This window comes from Pan troglodytes, chromosome 4, assembly GCF_028858775.2.
Source record: "Pan troglodytes isolate AG18354 chromosome 4, NHGRI_mPanTro3-v2.0_pri, whole genome shotgun sequence".
NCBI lineage: Eukaryota > Metazoa > Chordata > Mammalia > Primates > Hominidae > Pan > Pan troglodytes.
This window is the reverse complement of record NC_072402.2, coordinates 21,070,855-21,093,869: the sequence shown is the minus strand read 5'-3', so window position 1 is coordinate 21,093,869 and position 23,015 is coordinate 21,070,855. Positions and strand designations below refer to the sequence as shown.

Here is a 23,015-nt window from a genome sequence, read left to right as displayed (position 1 = left end):
TGACTATGTCAATCTCCTGCCTAAAACTTTTTAGTGAACTTCCATACACTGAAAACTCCTTACTGTAGCCCACAAAGCCCAACACAATCTGTATCACCGACTTCTCCAATTTCACCTCCAGCTACCTTCCCCCTCACTACAGTAGCCACATCTGCCTTGTGTGAGTTTCTTGAATGTGCTAAACTCTTGTCCACTAGGAACTTTATACTTTTATCTGGAAGCTTCTTACCCAGGCTATTGGCATGACTAGCTCCTTCTCATCCTGGAGCTCTCAGCTCATGTTACCTCCTCCAAGAAGCCTTCCCTCATGCCCATCTAAAGAGTTCTTCATTAGTTTATTCTTTACCACAGCAACCTGCTGTTTCCTTATCACAATTTGGAAATATCATATTTATAAGTTGACTTGGTTTTAATGAATTTTATGTCTGTGTAGTACAACCTGGTAACTTCTGCTTTTAGAGTAGTGCTTGGCACAAAGATAGTCAATAAACATTTGCTGACTGACTGACTTGCTGAATAAATGAATGAAGAACAGTTCCTAGAGTCGATGAAAGCTAGAGGCCTAGGGCTTAGAGAGATGAAAACATAGTTTAAGAAGGGAACAAAAGCCTAGGCAATTGGCAAAGTGTCTCAGAATTTAGTGAACTTGAATCATGTCAGTCAGTATAATCAGTGAAAGGGGTCTGGCGTCAGTGGTTATGTGTGAGCCAAAGGGAGTCAAAAGCTATGGTGACCTTATCATTGGATACGGAATTTGTACTTAGTATGCAAACATATACCGAACATGTGATATATGGTTACATCATAATTTCTGATATTTAAAGTTCTCAAAATAACCTCAAGATAAGAGTGCTCCTTCTGTATTTCAGAAATAGTTTACTACAGTAGATAAGAATATCACTCTGTAGCCAGACTGCTTGAGTTTGAATCCTGGCTCTGATATTTTCTTAGAAAGTGGGAAAGTGGCTGAACCTCTTCATACCTCAGCTTTCCCTTCTGTGAAATGGAGATAATAATGGGTCATGCTTCATTGGGCTCTGAGAATTTAATGAGTTCATAATTGAAAGTGCTTATAACAGTGTCAAGGACTTACTATAACACTACAGAAATGTTAGCTAAGAGTGCTATATTTCCAGAAATGCCAGGAAAGTTTGCATTGTGAGCTGATGAACTCTGAGAACATGCTTCCCAGCAATCCAGTACTCCATGGATCCAACCACATGAGAGAACTCATGAAAATTTGTACAGATAGAGATGCCATAATATCATTGCTATTATTACCTTAAAAAGAATTCATTTGAGAGGCTAATTAGCCACACATACAAGCCTTTAGAAAATACACAGAAACCTTGAACAAAGCTATGGTCAACTAAATGAATGTGAAATCTGTATCAGCTCTAACAGCTAATTTCACAATTTGACTGCCTTGCAATACCTCTAGAGATAGAGCTCTTAGAAATAAATGTTTCTATTAACTTTTATTTGGACGTTACTTCATTATGCTAATAGTCTCCCTATTGATCAACTCTATTCTTCATTTTTGTCAAGACTCAAAGAGAACTGGTAAAATATTCAAGGACTAAAAATTAGATGAATACGAGCACCAGCATAAGTACTACTTCTACCTCACCATTTTCACCTTTCAACATCAAGTTCTCAGTGTTTTACACAATAATTAAGAGTTCGCCAGACAGAGTCACTAGGAGAAGACTTCCTAACCATTATTAGCCTAATAACCTCTCATCCTGATCCTTCCTCTCCCTGCAGTTAGTTACACGCTACTCCATACCATGTCGACACCCACCTCTATACTTGTCTGACTGTATTTTAACTCTTGACCACACGTATCTGTTTACCCTATTAGACTGTGAATTCCTAGAGGCCAGGGCCATGACAGACTCATCTTTGCTGATACCCTGATGAGGCTCTATCAAATTGATTTGAAGTTCATGAAAGACTACGTTCATGTTAAATATTTGGCATCTAATGTAGTATTTCAAACAGCATTCCTATTGGAAGGTAAGCTCTTTGAAAGCAATGATTTTTAACTGTTTGGTTCACTCCTCCATGGATCTAGAACAATGTCTGACATGGTGAGCACTCTACAAATATTGAGTGAATAGAGGATATCTTATAACCTAAAGTGCTATTTACAGTTCCTGTATCATAACAGGCCTGAGGATGAATCAGAGGTCGCAATAAGCACATGAAAGTAGATGATGTCCTTGAAGACCGTTTGCTTTCCCATGTACTCTAGTCTCTACTTTGTCTACTTTGTCTACATAGAGCCTCTACCACTATGGCCTTGGTGACATCTGTTCATCCTAGTGTCTTACGTCATCCTGGTTAAGTGGACCACGGAGCACTGAGCAGGCACCATGGCACAGACTCATGCTGCTCCCTGGCTGAATGTTTCTCATGGCCAATTTATTCTTTGAAAGTCAAGTCCTGGGAAGAGATTTTTGCTCCCTAAGCCCTTAATTGGTAATACATGGTGTGTCATGACTGCCTGACCACTACTGAATTATGTCAGTGCACTAATAAAAATAATGAACTTTAGTAGTATTGTTCTTTTAATAAAAACTAGTGGTTCTGTTTGACTCAATAATTTAAAACTAGTTTTAAATAATAAAGAAGATGAAAGGCCATTATTATCATGTCCTCCTAGCATATGAACATTCACAGGTAAATCCTATGAAGTTAAAAAATGGTGGCATTTTAGTAGTCTAATGCCTAGCTAAGGTATTTATTTCATTATTTCTAAGGAAAATGAATTCTGAGTACCAAACAGCCCACCTATTCATCTCTTCTTCCCCTTTCTCCCACCCTCTACCTCTATTTTCCATCCATCTACACACCCACCCACTCACCATTAGAGTTTCTATAGCGATCCTTATACTGGGCTAGGGAATAGATATTCAAACATGGATTAAGAGGTGGCTCCTACCCACTAGCTAACTCATAAATTTGGTACATACATTGTTTCATGGAATGTAATAAGGTATTAAGTAGAAAAGTTATTAAATCAGATAATACATCCAAAGGAATCATTTGAAGATTATTGCATTTAAGATATGTTAAGTACAAGGAGCTAGATATACTTGTGTTTGAATAACACAAACTGACTAACATAACTGCTGCATAATTGCTTTTACTCTCTAACATGTTAGGCAAAGGAATATAATTTGGTGCTTTTTTAAAAATTAGATTATTTAGGAGTCAGAATGTAATTTACTGATGTCTTTTTAATCTTTTTTAGCCATTAGTTGAAACTGCTGCCATAAAATAAAAATGGCAAGGAAAATGCATAACATATGGCTTATATAAAATTGTTACAAGAGAAGTGTATTTTTGACTGACTTAATATTTTACCAGAACTTGCACCCCATGGAAGGAGAGAAACAGAGGATTATAATGTCAATTTGTCACTGGGATTAATTTCATAAAGAATTTATGCCCACTGTTGTCCTGCTGAGAATACAAAATAATCATGAAATGTTGTTACAGGACCTAGTTAAAATGTTACTTATCTCCCCTGAGGAAAGATGAGAAGCTACTAAAATGGATAAATCTTGTCAGAAGGTAACAGTTCATCCTTGTCCAAAACACATACTAATTTCCCACTTATTAAGCAACTAAAGGACACCAAAGAAATACTCAGGAATAAGAAGCCCAAGTACCAGACTTGCTGGTCTGCAGACTTGAAGCACATGGGTGTTCCATGGCTGTTTGCTCAATGCCTGGAAGACTCGATTCTGAGTTTCCTTGGCTGAGAAGAGTATTTATTAAAACAAGTTAGAATAACTAATAGAGTTCTAGAATTTGATTCATCATCAGTCAGGGGCAGGGGATTTGGAGAGAGGAAGGAAGTGACAAAAGATCAATGCCACCATCTTCCTCCTTGTAGAAAAGGGGAAGTCAAAGTTTATAGCAAAGAGCTCTTGATGCTTGAGTGCTTCAATTTACTTCCAAAGAACTCCATTCTAGCCATTGGAAAAGAGTCAAAAAGTTGTACTAATGGAAAGCTTTTGTGTATATTGAGAGATACTGGATACTAAAAGGCACTGGCAGTAAAGCTTCCCACTTTCTGGCATTATTTTGATCTCATGCTTCTACTTTATTTAATGGCGTCATCTTTAATTAAAGAAGAATTATGCTTTTGAATTCCCCAGAGTCTTACTTTCCTCACCAAACTGAAGTGTGAGGAGCCCACAGTGCTGACTCTAAACATCATCTTCTTTGTCTGCAAAACAAAAAATGCCAGCAAGGCACTTCTGGGTTTCGCACTTCCCATTAAATTTTATAACATTTGCCTCCCAAGGAACAACACTCTCATTCAAGGAAAACAACCTCCTAGTCTGGTGCCAAAAGTCTTTGGAGAAGGCCTGAATTACCGCCCACCATTAAGAGCAAAGTTTGTTCAAGCGGATGCCTCACATGAACAAATCAAAATTCAGAATATCATAAAGACTAAAACATTATGCTAAAATAGTTCAAATAAGTGAAGTACCACCACATGGGAAAATGAAAGAACAAAATCGCATCCTGAGGCACTGAAACTAAAACGTCTATAAACTAAAAAAGTCTAAAATGCAAAATAATCATAATGAAAGGACCTGACACCCAGGAAAGTGATCATCTATTGCATATTTAAATAGTTTACCCTGGTAAAAAGAAATTATTCTCTCACTTAGCCCTCTATATAGTTTGACAATTTGTTAATAATTATCTAATGATCACATCCTTTACCATGATGCGCAGACATAGTATTTTCAAATTCATCAAACCAGCACTGTAGTGCTAGGACCAGGTAGAACAAAAGAACTGGAAAGAATCTACTTCCCTTATCTCACCTGAAAATGGGCAAGATAGCTTAGCCATGGCTGCCCGTCTAAAATAGCTCCGTATCACCTGTCTTCTCTCTTAAGTCACATAGATCAAAACCCAATTAAATATGTTCTAAAAATACTCAAGATCAAAATTAATATTTGACTAACACCTTCACTGTTATCTCTTTAGGCCCTCAGGGAGATTGGCAGGCAGGTAGGACCCCGGCTGATGTGTTAGGTGACCTCTACCCCCGTTAGGCAACCACCTAGATAATGTGGCAGTCCTCACACCACCAAAGAAACATCTGGGAAACGTGTCCCATAGCTTAGGGTTAACTAGGGTTAAATTCTTCTTTTACAGCTGAAGACATAAGTGACATGATATCAAGGTAGGTGCTACAGATTCAGAAAATTAAAAAAAAAATTAAACCACAGAATATCCAGTGAAATTTGGATTTTTGAATTTCAGATAAATAAAATACAATTCCATAAATAAAACGTTTTTGTGTAAGCATTTCCTGATAATACTTGGAAAATATCTTTACTAAAAAGAATATTTGTTGTTTATTTGAAATTATAACTTAGCTGGGATTCCTGTATTTTTATCTGACAATCTGAAAAAAATCTTCCTTTCATCTTTATCTGCCTGGATGGGGCTGTGGGGATGAGAGTAGAAATGAAGCCATCGGACATCACCGGTCACATTCAGATGTTTCACACTTGCTTGTTGGGGGCACTGCTAAATTCACTTCTGGTAGCAGCAGCCTGGGTGTATAATGCAATTTTAACCCAGGTATCATAGCTTCTCATTACTCTGGCCCAAGCCATGCTTCCTTTTGACAGCACAAAGAACCAGGATCTTCCCATAAAGTTGCCAAATTCATGCCTGCTAATATTTGACCTTCTGGCCTAAGACCTTGGCAGAGATGCTTTGCTATGAGTTAAATTATATCTCACAAAAAACCAGTGTGGAAGTTCTAATTCCTAGTACTGTAGCATGTGATGTTTTTGGAAACAGTGTTGTTGTATATGTAATTAGTTAAGATGAGGTCATCCTAGGGTAGGATGGGCCCCTAATTCAACATGACTAGTATCCTAATAAGAAGGGAAAACTTGGACATGGGGACAAACATACACACAGGGAGAGTACCACGTGTAGGTTGGAGTTACACTGTCACAAGCCAAGGGACTATCAGAAGCTAGGACAGAAGCCTGGGACAGATCCTTCCTTGGTGCCTTCAGAAGGAGCATAGCCCTGCAGACACTTTGAGCTGAGACTTCCAGCTTCCAAACTGTGAGCCAATAAATTTCTGCTGTTTAAACCACTCAGTTCATGGTATGCTGTTAGGGCAGCCCTAGAAAACTGATATATACAACAAGTCAGCATTGTCTTTATTCTTAAAAGTTATTTATTTTAACTTTTATTCTTGTTATAAGAACTGGGCTCTAGGCTAATTATTTTGGCCAAAGCCTGCCTTGTACCCCAGTCTTAGCCAATTCCATCCCAGGCCTGAAGCTCTGCACCTACTCAGTATTCCATATGCCCAAAGAATGAAGTCCCATAGAACCCCCAATCATTAAGACACTACAGACTAACTCATAAATCCAGATACCCAGAGTGGGTCCCTAGTGGTCACCCAAATCTGTGACAGTGATTCTGTCTACCTGCTGAGATGATCACCTACCAGGGGAACGCTCTGCTGGCATTCCTTCAATTACCAAGACTTCCTCCTTAGGTTATAGGAAGTTTGACCTCTCCAACTTTCTGTTCTTTCCGTGAAGGGTCTCTGAGCTCTTGTTCTCTGCCATCTCTTATACTTGACCAAGTGTTTTGTACTTTTAAGTAGAAATATAATAAAATATATATTCGAGATATACTATGCCACTGTACATTATTTTAAAAGTACAAATTGAAAGAATGAGAAATGATGAGATCATGTCCTTTGCAGCAACATAGATGGAGCTGGAGGCCATTATTCTAAGCAAACTAATACAGGAACAAAAAAACAAATACGACATGTTCTCACTTATAAGTGGGAGCTAAACATTGAGTACACAGGACACAAAGAAGGCAACAACAGACACCAGGGCCTACTTAAGGTGGAGGGTGGAGGAAGGAAAGGATGGAAAAACTACCCATCCAGTACTATGCTTATTACTGGGGTCACAAAATAATCTGTACACCAAACCCCCGTGACACACAATTCATCTATATGATAAACCTGCCCATGTACACCTGTACCTAAAAGTTAAAAAACAAAAAAAGAATACAAAATGAGCTGCAAGAGGGTATCCTAAAAGCAAAGCAATTGCTTGTAATATTAAGATAAGTTTTATCTGAAATTTTGGGCAAGTAGGTAGTTTATTTTCTAAGTCAGTCTTAGGAAGTTTTGAAATAGGATTCACCACTTTCTGGGTAAGTCTTAATATAGAGTTAGATTAATTCTAAACAATTTAAACAGGTATTTCTCAAAATGTGGTCCACTAAACCGTCTTCATCAGCCTGTTACCATGGCAATGTCCTGGGATCCACTTTAGAGCTAGTGAATCATTCAGACTCTTGGGGGATAAGACCCAGGAATTTGCTCAAAAAGATTTTTATGCCGATTATACTGAGAGTTGATGTAATTTAAAGTGTTTTGGTGGCAATTTAACTGGAATTCCTGTATTTTATCTGGCAATCTTTATTTCCTAGGGATGCTAGGCTAAAACTCCAAGTACTCTCCTGCCACTCCCTTTCTACATTTTTACAAGTTTGATTTGTGTTTTCCAGTTTCCCAATAGCTCCCATGTTAAAATTTAAAGTTGCCATCCTATAGCCTTTCAAAGAGCCCCATGCCTCTGATTGCAGCAGGGGAGTGAGGAAGCCACAGACTGAAGGACTGTGGCCCTAGTTGGTAGAAGGTGGTATCCAGGGATAAAATTAGTAATAAACAAAGGAAGCTTTCAACATGTTTGCTTAAGGGCTCCAGGTTAAACGTATGATCCTGGGCTATAATTTTAATGTGTGCTTTCTAAACGTTTAAATTTCATTAAGCTTGTTTTAAAAAATAAGACTGGGGTAGCCGTCCAGTTAAACCTGAATTTTAGTACTAGAAGAAAATCCTGGAGCTTTTCCTCAATTCTGGCCATTCAACATTTAAATGAAAAGAAATTAATATCTCAACAGGGAAAAGCATTTTATACCTCTTTACCTTGGAAAGTTACTACAGCAAAGTAAAATGTGGCAAAGAAATACTCTCAATACTAAAATAAGTCTGTTTGTTATTCAAAAAGTAATTAATCTATTTTTGGCACAAAATGATACACTGGTAAATGTTCCACATTTTTACATAAAAATCAAGGAAATAAAACATACTTTGGAGAAGTACAGACTGAAGCTTGAAGTGACAATTATTTCCAGATATTACCAAAAGCATATGAAGCATGAGCTCTTTTCATGGGTTTTAAATAAGCATATCTCCACCCCCACTTAAATCAGAATGACAAGCTGCTCAGTCCTGTAAAATCATGCACTCCAAAGTACACATAACTCAAGGTATCATGGGGTTTATGAATGTGCTGTTCATATGTGAATATAAAACTATGGCTAAACACAGGCCATGAGCTTCGGGATTCTTTTTTGGATAGCGGGGAGGAGTGTGAGCACTGCCACCTATAGCCTCTAATTGCTGCTACTTCAAGCTTAATACGCACAGGAATCACCTGGAGATCCAGTTAAACTACAGATTGAGATTCCACGACTATTGAGAGACCACGACTGCAGGCTATTCACAGACCGCAATTTGAGAAGCAAAGCTCCAATCTATATTATTTGTGTTAGAAAGAAAATGAGGAAAGGAGAAACCGAAGGAAACTCAAAAAGAAGGAAAGCAATGTTTTCTTTTGTTTCCTTTCCTGACCTACCAGGTACCAAGCAGTAGGTGAGGGGCTCTGACTCAAAAATTACAACACCGTCCTTTAAAAGTGACGTTGTGGCCAAATGCGACCTCCACAACTCAGAAGACAGTCAAGAATTCACAAAATGTTGGAAGCTGAAAAGCAGAACCTTGAAGGGAAGATAGAAGGAATGTATTATGTAATAAGATTGAATTTAAGGCTTAAAAGGCTATTAGGCAGTGGATACAAATCATGTGTCTTCTACATCCACGATTAAATGTCCCAAACTTGCCGTATCATAAGATTAACCTTGGGCTTTTGGTAAAAGTATCCAGGTTCCACACTGAGCTGCTCAGTGAACCCAGGTTATTCACACAATTCTTCTTATCTGTGACTTCAGAAAATACTGGGTTTTTATCCTGTTTTGCTTTTAGGGATTTCAAATGTTTAAAGCTTGAAGTGATCTTATTCTGCTCCAATATGCCCAAGGAATACAACACAATAGAATAGAAGAGAACCGTGAGGGCCCACAGCCCGAGACCTGTCCAAGATTACCCGGTTACTGTAGTAGTGGAGCCAAGACTAGCTTCATTTCTCTAGAGGTCAAATGCAATACATCGTATCTATAAAACTAAATAGAATCACTTTGAAGCAGAGAACAGGAATCAGGAAGATTACCTTCTTCAAAAATTTTAAAGAGATAAACTATGATTCAATTTAGCAATCATTAGCTATTCTGTGCAAGGCATTGTATTAGGACCTGCAGAAGGCATAAAAATGGACGAATTAAAAATCTCGCCAGTTCTGAGATGTCTGAGGACTGAGTATCACCCACTTGACAAATACAATCAAGATGCTAGAACCCACAGTGGTTCCCCTTCCACCCCTTACAGAATGATTCCTGGATCAGACTCATTTTTGATGTTCCATGCTTTACAGGAGCAGAGGTCCCCCCTACAACACACACCAGTCAGTAACTATAAACTGAATCCCCACCATGTGAAAAAGACCATAATGGGTATTAATGTGAAAAAATAAAGAGAAGTTATAGACCATCAGAAAGCTGGCCATCTACTTGGGCTTAACAGACAAAAAGGGAAAAATATGAATCCACAGTGTTTTTTGTTGTTATTGTTTGTTTGTTTGTTTCTTGAAACAGTCTTGCTCTGTTGCCCAGGCTGGAGTGCAGTGGTGCAATCTCAGGATCTCAGCTCACTGCAACCTCCGCCTCCCAAGATCAAGCGATTCTCCTGCCTCAGCCTCCCGAGTAGCTGGGACCACAGGTATATGCCACCACACCTGGCTAATTTTTGTATTTTTAGTAGAAAAATTACATGGTTTCGCTATGTTGGCCACGCTGGTCTCAAACTCCTGGTCTCAAGTGATCACCTGCCTCAGCGGCTATAATACACAAGCTGGAGCTATAATATTTCTTTCTTTTGGTGTATCTTAATGGGTAGTTCACTACCAATAAAGTAATCATGATTGCTCAGATGGGTTCTTTGCTATTGGTTTGGAAAATTAAGTTTTCCAATGGAGTGTTTCCTATTTTGTGGATCTTTTTAACCGTATTTACTGGATCCTTCCTTTTTGTAGTTCCTCTTCCGAGCTAATCAAGATTATTACCAATCCTTATTTTCTATAGAATATATACAGGCATTTATTTATTCTTTACACATTCAGCAACCTAAAACATTCTTGATGACTCCAAGAATATTGAAGATTGGGAAAAATATTTAATAGTATTACTAATAATTGACATCTGTTGAATACTTACTATGTGCCAGGCACTTTTCTAAGCATTTAAAAAATATTAACTGATTTAATCTTTATAAACAGCTCTAGAAAGAGACTGAGACAAGGAGAGGTTAAGCAACATGTCCAAGCCCACGTAATTAGTAAGTTTGTGCTTCAGCTCAGACAATCCAACTAAAAGTGCATTTCACAGCTAGTCGCAGTCTATTAAGCTTTTGCATGCTCCTAAGAAGTAATGTGGTGTGATAGAAAGGGCTGTCTTTGGAGTCTAATGGATGTAGATTCAGATCTTACCTGTGTTGCATACTAGCTATATCCCCTTGGGTACAGGCTTAATATCATTAGGCCTCAATTTCCTCACCTGTAAAGTAGGATCAATAATATCTACTGGGCAGGGTTTTGGAGATAATTAGAAGCAATGTGTGAAAAAAAATATTAAAACAATACCTGGCTTATAAGCAATGAATAAACATTAGCTACCATGATCGTCTATAATAAAAATCAATATTTTGACTTGACTTAAGGCTAGTATGCTATACATGTACTTTTAATGCAATATAAATTATGCAAGATAAAAATAAGAAACTTCTATGTATCTGTCCACACATGCACACTATGTAATTCAGAGTACATATTTGACACCAATCAAAATATAAAAGTATTATGCAACAAAAGAGTAGAAGCAAATTATACATGACTTGGAATATTTTATAAAATAGTGAATGTAATGAGTTCTTTGTTGGCTTGAATTTCCACACATTTAATATTCTAACTAGAGGAAATTATTAGCTCTTAATACATCCACTTGAAGAGTGCTTATACTTAAAATATCATTAATACATCTTTCACAATTCTCCCATTATAGGCATATCTTGCTAACATGAAACTTTATATAGACAGGGTGGGTAGAAATATGCTTAAGAAACAGGTGCTGGGTAATCAGATCACGGTAGTTAAGATTTTAGTGGTTTTGAAATTATATTTCACAGGTTGCTTATCCACCTAAGATTTACAAGTATATAATCTAGGTAAAATGTAGGCTATCTGAATGACATTTTAAAATATAAAACAATGGATACAATGATATTCTGACTTAAATGAATTATCAAGGATTAATTCATACTATAGATGTAATTTTCACCTTATCTTAGCATTTAGGCTATTAACTTCTTAATAGTGAGTGGGATGTGCAGAAACTGATCTTTTGCTCTCTGAGTCTCTACTAAGTGTATTTCTGCATTGTTTGTGGAATAGTGGACTCACTGAGTATTCCAGTACCATTATTGTGGTCCATATTTTGTGTCCTGCTTTGATGGTAATAATTCCTACCTTAGTTATGTTACTCTCGTCAGTTCTCTGGGGGAAGTACCACCTTCTAAATTCCCCCAAAGTCTTGCTCCAGGATTTTCCTGAAAAAGAATGAACTCCTTCATCCCAATACACACACACACAAACACATGCTAATACACACGTATTTCTAAGAATTGATCCCTCAAATAGTGAGTATGAAAAGAAAGTTAGAGAAATATGTAGTATGATTTCATTTATATAAATAAAAATATACTATGTTTTGCTTATAGATATATACATATTCATATAAGATTAAAAGGGGATTGAAAAATACCAGCTTCACAGCCATAGAGTCTTTAATTTTATCTATATTCTATTTTCAGGGGAAAAATGAGATTAGAAGCAAATATAAAATAGTAACATTAATTATAGAGAATGGAAACAGAGGTGTATGTTAAACTTTATGTTTTCTGTACTTTAAAAAAATCATAAAAATATTAACATAACTACCATCCAAAGTAGCAAAATTATGTCACAGAAATGACTGGATGTAAAAACCTTTAAATGGGCAGTACAAGCCATTTTGAGAAAAAAAGTTCTTTTTATTTTGAAAATTCTTATTTTTCCTGCAGTGTAATGCAGTGGGGAAATGAATCATTTGGAATCATAAAGGACAGTAAGTATAATTTTTTGTTTTTATGAATTAGTATTAGATACACTTTACTTTCCATATTAGATATAATTTACTAAAAAATTTAACATCTGGTTATAGTACACACAAGCCACTTAGCAAATAAGAAAGGCATTCAGCCGAAATTCATTCATCTCAAGATTATTTTAAAATACTTAAATAGTGATTAAGATTGCCTCTTAGAAGACAATAATTCTGTTTTATTCAGCAAATAGCTTCCAAACTTCCTGATAATTTGGGACAGGAATAGTCTCCCTTTATAAGCTCACCTCCAGCTTTACCTTGGTAAATACCTTTAGATGGCATTTCGCACCCAGATTTTTCCGAGAGCAGTCAATGCAGTGACAAATGCAGCTCTCTGAGCTCTGTTTCATATATTTCCTCTTTTCAACCTCAGTGGAACACCAATGATCCGCAAAATGTCAAACCGGAAGAATGGGGGTTAATGGTGGACATGATGAGACCTAGATAAGCATCCTCTGAACAACATTTACTCTCCGTCTCCATTTCATAGAACTTATTCCAACAACTGAAGCCTTATTTATAATAAAAGACTAACTTTATTTCCATTAATTGGGCCTATTTTAATTAAATTACAACAACAACAACAAAAAAAACCTAACCAGGCTTCTCAAGATAATCAGTGTTCTGACTGAAATCCTTTTCAACTCAGGAATTTTTATAGCCTTAAGTTTGCTATTCATATTCTAATGGGATAAAATAGCTGATGCTTCAGCTTGTTGCTCTTAGTCTATTAACACCCTTCCCAATAATTCAAATACATAAATTATTTATGATTGATTCTTGGAACAAAGCTAGAATTTAATGTGATATTACAATGTTAAAGAAGAAATACTGCAGAAAAATACATTCCTGCTTTTGTGTAAACTGTTGCATAGATTTTTAAAACATAAAACATTTAAATGGATTCACATTATTGCACTTTTGCTAATCCCATGAGTCAAAACCAGAATTATGAGGAAGAATTCTAATATGCAGGAAAAAGAGTGAAGAAATAAGTGAATTCCAGTCCTGAGTCTGTACCACACACTTTACGACCTTTGGCAACTCAATCTTTCTGGACTCTTTCTTCAATGAAACAATGCTTCTAAGCCCTCCATTGCCTACTTTCCAGAACTGTTACGGGGTTCAAATGAAACGCTGTATGGGAAATCATTTTGGAAATTGTTAAGCCTTCTACAAACTTAAACTGTGCCACTTCAACATAGAATTAAATGAAAAAATAAATGGAAGAGGTATGGATAAAGGTGTCCATGGAGGGAAAATTGTGAGAATTTTCTCCTCCCTTCCTGTGCCTTTCATTATTGTAGATCTTCCTGCTACACAGGACAATTTTTTCCTTTTACCTCACTGAAGGGATAATTGCAAACAGGGTTTTCAGGGGACAAAAAGAGCGATGATATGCTCTAGGGTTTGACATTCTCTTTTTAAAGATCCACAATTCCTTGACCCCAGAGCTGGGTCTACTCAACAATGCCTCCAGCTCCCATCTCAGATCCTGTGTCCAGGACCACCCTTTTCACCCAGGCCCAGGGACTTAGAAGCTCTTGCCATTCTGGTGACAAGCATATACATGCAAGAATTGAGTTAAGACTATCCTCTTAACCACCATTCAACCCAGCAATCCCATTCCTGGGTATATTCCCCAAAAGAAAACAAATCTTTCTACTATAATGATATATGCACTTGTAGGTCCATCACAGTGCTATTCACAATAACAAAGACACAGAATCAACCTAGGTGCCTATCAACGGTGGATTGGATAAGGAAAATGTGGCATATATATATATATATATATATACTATAAAACAGAAAGTAATCATGTCCTTTGCAGCAACATGGATGCAGCTGGTGGCCATTATCCTAAGTGAATTAATCCAGGAACAAAAAACCAAGTATTGCATGTTGTCACTTATAAATTGGAGCTAAACTGTGGGTACTCAGTGACATAAAGATGGTAGCAGCAATAGAAACAGGGGACTACTAGAGTGGGGAGAGAGGAAGGAGAGCAAAGGTTGAAAAACTAACTATTGGATATTATGCTCACTACCTAGGTAATGGGATGATTTGTACTCAAATCTCAGCATTATGCAATATACCCAAGTAATAAACCTGCACATGCACCCCTGAATCTAACATGAAAGTTGAAAAAAAAAATGAAGGAAAAACAGGTCAAATACAAAAAAAAGACTATCCTCTGAAATGTACATAGAAATCTCAGTTGAGTCAGTTTCATACCCTTAGTTATATCTTAGAAACCTTATCTTCCCAAGATCAGAAATAAGAGGAGAAGAGTAGAGAGGAGAGGAGAAGAAAAAGAAAATGTGCAGGGTGGTGACAGTGGTCATAGGATGGGTGAGGGAAGGAGAAGCATAAGTAGGATACTTTCTATCTCTAGGCAGCTTTCTTTCATCACTGAGTAAAACCCCTCACACTTTCTCAAAAGGAACTATGTTTTCTAAGGCAAGGGAAAAGGGAACTTGAGATGCTGTTCTAGTCCATAAACCCAGGATGGAGAGAAACCCAATAAGAAGCAAGAAATTAAGGTAATGGAATGGGAAAGTAGGCAGCTCAGCCCCAAGGGTCTTTGGTGGGACAGAAAAGAGACATTCAAGGAGTCATTTTGGAAATAAGTGTTTTTCGAAGGTCACAGATCCTAAGCCTGGGGCTATTCTTTGATTATACCTCACCTGCCCTCTAGCTCTCTGGTCTCTTTAGTATGATAGTCTCCAGAGCCATGAGCACACTCTTCTCATCTCAAGATGAGATCTCTGCCTCTTTGGGACAGCTACTCCAGGTACCTGGAGCTAGAGGGGAACATAATCTGTGCTACAGGGGAAGTGAAGAAAGGAAGCACCTGGCTCTGTGTTAGCAGGGCTGTTCTGGCATTCTGGGTGACTAGCTTCTGTAGAGCTGTTAGAACCCGGCACACTTTTGAAAATCAGTGGGTTAAACAGGATATGGGCTTCCCTAGGAAGCTGGCCATCATTCATAAAATTATTCATGTTGGAAGATGCATCCCAACTTCTAGTAAACACCTTGCAGAGCATAATTTACTTCTAAACTTGAGAAGATGAAAAAAGTTTTTTTTAAAAAAGGCCACTTTTGCAGATATACCAAAGAAAGGAGTAATATGAATCTTTTTCTTTTCTGTAATAACTAAAAAATTATCATCGTCTGTTGGTAGTTTATGAGTCTATCTAAATTGACTTTGTTCCACTCAGAATTTTAGATGACATATTAAAACAGAATTTAAAGAAGAATCTGGCCGGGCATGGTGGCTCACGCCTGTAATCCCAGCACTTTGGGAGGCTGAGGTGGGTGGATCACCTGAGGTTAGGAGTTCAAGAACAGCCTGGCCAATATGGCAAAACCCTGTCTCTACTAAAAATACAAAAATTAGCCAAGCGTGGTGGTGCACACCTGTAATCCCAGCTACTCAGGAGGCTGAGGCAGGAGAAAATCGCTTCAACCTGGAAGGCAGAGGTTGTAGTGGGCAGAGAGCGTGCCACTCCACAAAAAAGAAAAGAAAAGAAAAGAAAAGAAAATAACAAAGAATCTGTCCTCAAATGTACATTTTTTTTTTTTTTGCATTCTTAATTCCCGGCATGAAGCCATGAAGCCATTAGGCCTTTGTTGGTCCTTCTCAGCATCTGGCAATGCCCTGTGGCTGTGATGGGGACATGCTGGTCATGGGAGATGCATTGACATGAGTATAACCTATGACTCTATGACATCTTTCTTTTTCTCTTTTATGCCAAATACAGACAAAGAAAAGACTTAAGGAACCAAATAAACACACAGAGGGAATAACTACTAGCAAAAGAGATAAATAAGGGAAAAACATAATAATTGAAAAAGGAGTTATTAAAAATGGAGTAAGTTTCCCGAGTCATATTAGTAAAAAGATTGTCTTTATACATGGTTTTTTTTGTTTTCAATGTACTTTCATATCAATTTTCACAAACCCCTTAAGGGTTGTTTTTAATAACTAATATTTATTATGTTTTTGTGGAAGGCACTGTGTTAAGTGCTTCACATTCACTGACTCATCTGAAACTCATGACAGCACCAGGATGCAGTTTTATGGTGATCACTGCTCAATACATGAGGACACTGAGTCACAGGCAAATATGCCTCAGGTTAAAGAGCTACAAGTGAAGGGTTGGGGCCTGGGCTTTGATTACAGACTGACTCTGGAGCCTGTGTGCTTCTTCACTGTACTAACCCTGTTTTCTGAGGAAGAACTTGAGATTCAGAGAGGTAATGGTTCTTATCCAAGCTAGTAGTTAGCAACTTCAAACTTAAAAATGGAAAGCAAGTCAATTGGTAGAAATGAAATTTGAATTCAAGAATTATTTCCATTAATTCGATCAATGAATGGGATTTGGTCATAGTATTGATTCAACACTATTTAATTCTTTACAATAACTGAGTTTTTTCAGCCTCTGATGTCTTTATAGAATCAAAACTTTACTCAGGCAAGATTTAAGAGAATCTATGTGCATTCTTTATATTTTTCTATTGAAAGATGTATATTTTGGTAAAAAAGAATTAGATGCTGGGAAAACCCATCACATTTAATGCCTTGAAGTATTATGGCTTATTTCACCCCAAACTTTATTCTAACTCTCAACTCTTGGTGTCTGTATCTCTATTTTTTTGGTTCAAGCAGTATGAAGTCCAGTTGAGGCTATAAGGAAAAGAGCTTTATAATTCCCTCCCTGCATTAAGCTTCAGCTTCCTTTACAGATGTGAAAATCAGACAGGCAGCACAATAAGATTAAGAGGATGGTATTTTGAATGCATTCCAGAGTCCCCTCAGCATGGGATTGGGGCGAAGGAACTGAACAGTCCCCACATATCCTTCTGGTATCTGCATTATTTAATTTCAGTGATTACAACCCTCCAAGCCAGAATAATCACCCACATTCAATAGGCACACAGAAATACATTCCAAGGTGTACTGCAAATGATGGCGATTATCCAGACAATGTTTTCTTATGATTGCTGGGTCCAGGAACTGATCTCTGTTTTATTGTTTTTTGTTTTTTTGTTGTTGTTTTGTTTTTTTTTGAAATAGGGTCTTGCTCTGTGGCTCAGGCTGGACTGCAGTGGCATGATCATAGCTCACTGCAGCTTCTACCTCCCTGGGCTCAAGAGATCCTCCTACCTCAGCCACCCAAGTAGCTGAGACTACAAGCATGTGCCACCACGCCCAGCTAATTTTTTATTTTTTGTAGAGATAGGGTCTCCCTATGTTGCCCAGGCTGGTCTGGAACTCCTGTGTTCAGGCGATCCTCCCGCCTCGGCCTCCCAAAGTACTGGGGATACAGATGTGAGCCACTGCTCTCAGGCAGGAACTGATCTTTTAAAATTAAACTTTCTCTGAATAATTTTTAAAACAAATTTCCCCAACATTGATAGAGAAATTAGCTCTCCTACAGATGAAAAAAGAAGGCATGTTTACATGGTGATCTTGTGGAATGTGACTGCGCCGGGGAAAGCCAAACCTTCCAACCTCAAACACCAGAACTCAGGGATCTTTTAATTTTAATTTCCATTTCTAGTTCCCCTTCATTGTACTATGTCTCTCTCCTGTGAAATGTTTCTATTACAGTAAACAAATCCATGGTGGTGATGTGACCATTCATTTTCTTAAAGAACATGTAAGCTGCAGAATTCTCTCCTTCTTAGCCAAAGCCAAAATGTTACACGTTAACACAGAAGTTAATTCCAGGATTTGCCTTACTTTTTGAGATAGCTCACAAGGAAACATTTATTTAATCTGCATTTTTAAAAAGAAGATAGAAAAGGATTGTTTGATGCAGGACGTTCGCTCCAGCACACTCTTTATTCAGACAGGGTCTTATTCTATCATCTAGGCTGGAGTGCAGTGGTGCATTCTTGGCTCACTGCAGCTTTAACCTCCCTGGATGCGAGAGATCCTTCTGCCTCAGCCACCTCAGTAGCTGGGACTACAGGCATGCAGCACCACACCTGGCTAATTTTTGTATTTTTTTGTAGAGATGAGGTTTTGCCATGTTGCCTAGGCTGGTCATTTTTTATTATAGAATATTTACCCCTAGAGTCCTCCAAAGTGTAATCCACAAAAGTTGTTACCTCAGCCCAATTATAACAAGTCAAATAATTCCACACCCATCCTATTCTCCTTATCCCCATCTTCCAGTGGGAGGCAGGGAGATAGAATTACAAGGAAGACTGTGTGATAACAATGAAAGCTTACTGTGGGATCAAATTATGTAAACACCTGCTTTAGCACTAAATGCACGAATAGTTCATATTCAAACTATAATTCGTGTCTTAAAGTCTAGCTATTGGAAAATTATAGGCTCCCAAGAACTGTTTATACAAGTACATGCTTTAGGGTTGACAGCAATCCATTAGAAACGAATTGATAATCAAGCACAACTAATGGCAAAAGTTTATGTAAGAACAGCTGCAACTGACAACTACAATCTAAACCAAACTAAAAATTAAAATGGACACTAATGATACACCAATAACCAACCCTCAATCCAGAAATCCGTGGAGACTCTTTCTCTGTGTGCTCATGTATACAGTAGGAGCTATGCAGTGCTGCCAGTTGTGGTGTGACAGCTGGACTTCTTGGGAGTCTACTAATTTTGTATACTCACAATCTGGTGAAATGGTAACTTTATTTACAAATACCCAATTTTAGTAACCCTTAATAACTCACTTAGTAGGATACTATTAATAGTAAATATCCCATTTGTAGACATAAAAATGAAATGTCTATATAGTTACAAGTTATTTGGCTCTAAGGACAACAATAATCTAATAGTATTTTGGATGAGTTCTCAGTCCATGAGGATATTTGAGGTCCACCAGAGGTGCAGTGGACTCTACTCAGAGAAATTCTGGGGTACACTCACTGATAAAGGCCCATAGGTGCACCAGTATAACATGTAAGAATGGGATATGGATGATCCATAGAAGTTCCCTTTGATGCAGAATCGACCATTAACCAAACCAACAGACCACTTGGAAGAAAATGATATTTTACAGAGTTAATAAAGTATTCATTAATTTTCCAAACTGATTTAGATGTTGATGAAGCTGCATATAACCACTTCAAAAATGATTTGGCAGGTGCCATTTAAATAGCTGACCTATGAAGAGTTCTATTTTTTCCACCCCGATCCAACTGATCTTGTGTAACAACCCTGAACATTATATCATTTTTCTGCTAAAAATTCAATGCTTCTGCATTTTGTACAAAAAACGATAAATTTTGCCAATTCATTTAAAATTTATATAACTGAACATACATCTGAAAATAACTATTACAACTATTTCAAGAATAATTAGAAAACTTGAACATTACTAAAATTATTAATTAATTATTAAGAACTGTTATCAGTAGTTAAAATCTTCCTACACCTAAGAAATCATTTCAAAATTATACAAATTATTATGTAGCATAAAAATGTATCATTAATTCTTTAAGGCCAATAATTGAATATCAAAATTTGACATGAAGATTGCAAGAAAAGAAAAAAAAACTGGCAAATCTCAATTACAAATATATATGTAAATATTCCAAACAAAATGTTAGCAAACTAAATCCAGAAACATATATAAATGATAAAACAGTATGAACAATATGGTTTTATTCCATGTATTAAAATATGGGTTACCGTTAGAAAATCAATTAATGTAACTCATCAATTAGTAGATTAAAGGCAAAATTTATATGATTATCTGAAAAGATATAGGGAAAACATTTGATAGAATTCAATACTCATTAATTTTAAGAAAATCTAGCAAGCCAGGGATAGACGAGAACTCTCTTAATCCGATAAAAGCAATTAACAAATATTTGTATTTTATGGTAAAGCATTAAAAGCTTTTCCTTTGAGATTGAGAAAAGAACAGGATACCTACTATCATCACTTCAATTCAATATTTTTCTAGAGGTTTTAACCATAGTATGGATAAAATACAAAATACATGTTCCAATAAATGATGCTGGGAAATTGAGTATCCACACGCAGAAGAATGAAACTAGACCCCAATTTCTCAGCATATACAAAAATCAACTGAAAATGGATTAAAGTCTTAAATGTAAGACTGGAAATTCCAAACTACTAGAAGACAACATAAGAAAAATGCTTTTTTATATTGGTGTGGGCAAGTGTTTTTTGGATAAGACCTCAAAAGCACAAGCAACAAAAGCAAAAATAAAGAAATGGGATTACATCAAACTAAAAAGCTCTGCACAACAATGCAAACATCAACAGAGTGAACAATCTACTGAACGGGAGAAAATGTTTACAAAGTATATAACTAACAAGGGATTAATATCCAGAATGTAGAAGGAACTCAAACAGCTTAGTAACAAGAAACCAAATAATCAAACTCAAAAATGACAAAAGACCTGAATAGATCTTCCTGAAAAGACATAGAAATGATCAACAAGTATATGAAAAAATGCTCAACATCACTAAATATCAAGGGAATGTAAATCAAAATTACAATAAGATCATCTCACTTCAGTTAGAATGGCTATTACCAAAAAGACAAGAGATAACCAGTGTTGGCAAGGATGTGAAGAAATGAGAACCCATACACACTGTTGATGGGAATGTAAATTAGCACAGCCATTAGAGAAAACAGTACAGAGTTTCCTCAAAAAGTTAAAAACAGAACTATTATATGATCCAGCAATCCCACTACTGGGTATATATCCAAAGGAAATGAAATCAGTGTGTCAAAGGGATATCTGTTTATTGCAGTACTATTTACAATCGCCAAGACATGAAATCAACCTAAGTGTCCGTCAACAGATAAACTTATAAAGAAAATTTAATATATATACATACATAATGGAATACTTTTCAGTTATAAAAAAGAATGAAATCCTGTCATTTGTGACAAGATGGACAAACCTGGAGGGCATTATATTAAGTAAAATAAGTCAGACACAGAAAAACAAATATTGCATGATCTCACTTATGTGTGGAATCTAAAAAGTTGATCCCATAGAAAGTGCAGTGGGGACCGGGGGCGGAGCGGGGATGGTTTTGAAATGAACCTGTTCCACCTCAGATCATCAGGCATTAGATGCTCGTAAATAATGTGCGATCTAGATCCCTCACATGCGCAGTTCACAATAGGGTTCGCACTTCTATGAGAATCTAAGGCCGCCGTTGATCTGACAGGAGGCGGAGCTTAGGGGTAATGCTCCCTCACTGACCATTCACCTCTTGCTGTGCTGCCCCGTTCCTGAGAGACCATGGACCGGTACCAATCCAAGGCCTGGGATGGGGGACTCTTGAAGTAGAGAGTAGAATAGTGGTTACCAGATGCTGGGGAGGGGTGCGAGTTGGGGGAACGGAAGAGGCTGGTCGATGGATACAAAGTTATACACAGCTGGAATAACTTCTGGAATTCTATTGCACAGCAGAGTGAGTATAATTAACAATAATGTATCATGTATTTCAAAATATCGAAAGGAGGGGATTTTGAATGTTCTCACCACAAAGAAGTGACAAATATTTGGGGTTATGCATTAGCTAATTACCCTGATTTGATCATTATACAATGCATACATGTAATGAAACCTCACATTCTATCACGTAAATGTGTGTAATAATTATGTGTCAAAAATAAAATACAACATGAAAATAAATGATTTAAAAATGAAAAAATTGGCATTATTCATAGATTGTCTCTATAGAAAATCCAAAGGGATTTACAACTAATATATTAAAAGAATAAATAGAAAAATACAATTTCTAAACAGAAATAAACTAAGATACATTTACTATTAACCTATAAAATATACTTATATTTTTAAATATTTTAAATATATATTTTGTTAGAACATACTTCAATGTTTTTAAAATTAGTTTAATTGATGAATAATAATTGTATGTATTTATGGGATACACAGTGATGTTTAGATCTACATATACACTGTGGAAAGATTCAGTCAAACTAAGCTTTCCATCACCTCACTAACTTATCTTTTTTGTGGTGAGAATATTAAAAATTTATTCCTTCGACAATTTGGAAATATACAATACATTATTATTAATGTCACTATGCAGTGCAATAGATCACTACAACTTATTCCTCCTAACTGAAAATTTGTACAACATCGACCCTTTCCCCATCCCTCTGGCACCCTCCTCTCAGTCTCTGGTAACCACTTTTCCACTCTCTGTCAAACAATCTATTTCTTAAACTAAATTTGAAATATAAATCATTAAATTAACTTGATCTTTCAACAAGGTCGTTCTTTTTTGATAAAGAAAAAGAGGCAATTATTCTATTCTATTAAATTTATCATTATCCTATTTAAATCAAGTTAAAATTAATACTTTATTCAGCAAGAATAGAACATGAACCAAGACACATTTGACTCCAAATTTCTCAAGGGCAAGATAATGTCTTGGGTAGGGTTTTCTCTAAGAAATATCCAATGAGAGAAAATAGATTTGATTCACAGAGGAGAAAGAGAGAGATAGAGAGAAGAGAGGAGACAGAGAAAGAGAGTCAGA

General features: G+C 36.7%; 1 protein-coding gene across 27 annotated transcripts in view; it reads right to left on the bottom strand.

Annotated features, from left to right (window-relative positions):
- The window catches only part of MCTP1 (multiple C2 and transmembrane domain containing 1), a 595,843-nt gene that overhangs the window by 340,822 nt on the left and 232,006 nt on the right, over nt 1-23,015 (bottom strand). The window lies entirely within an intron of this gene.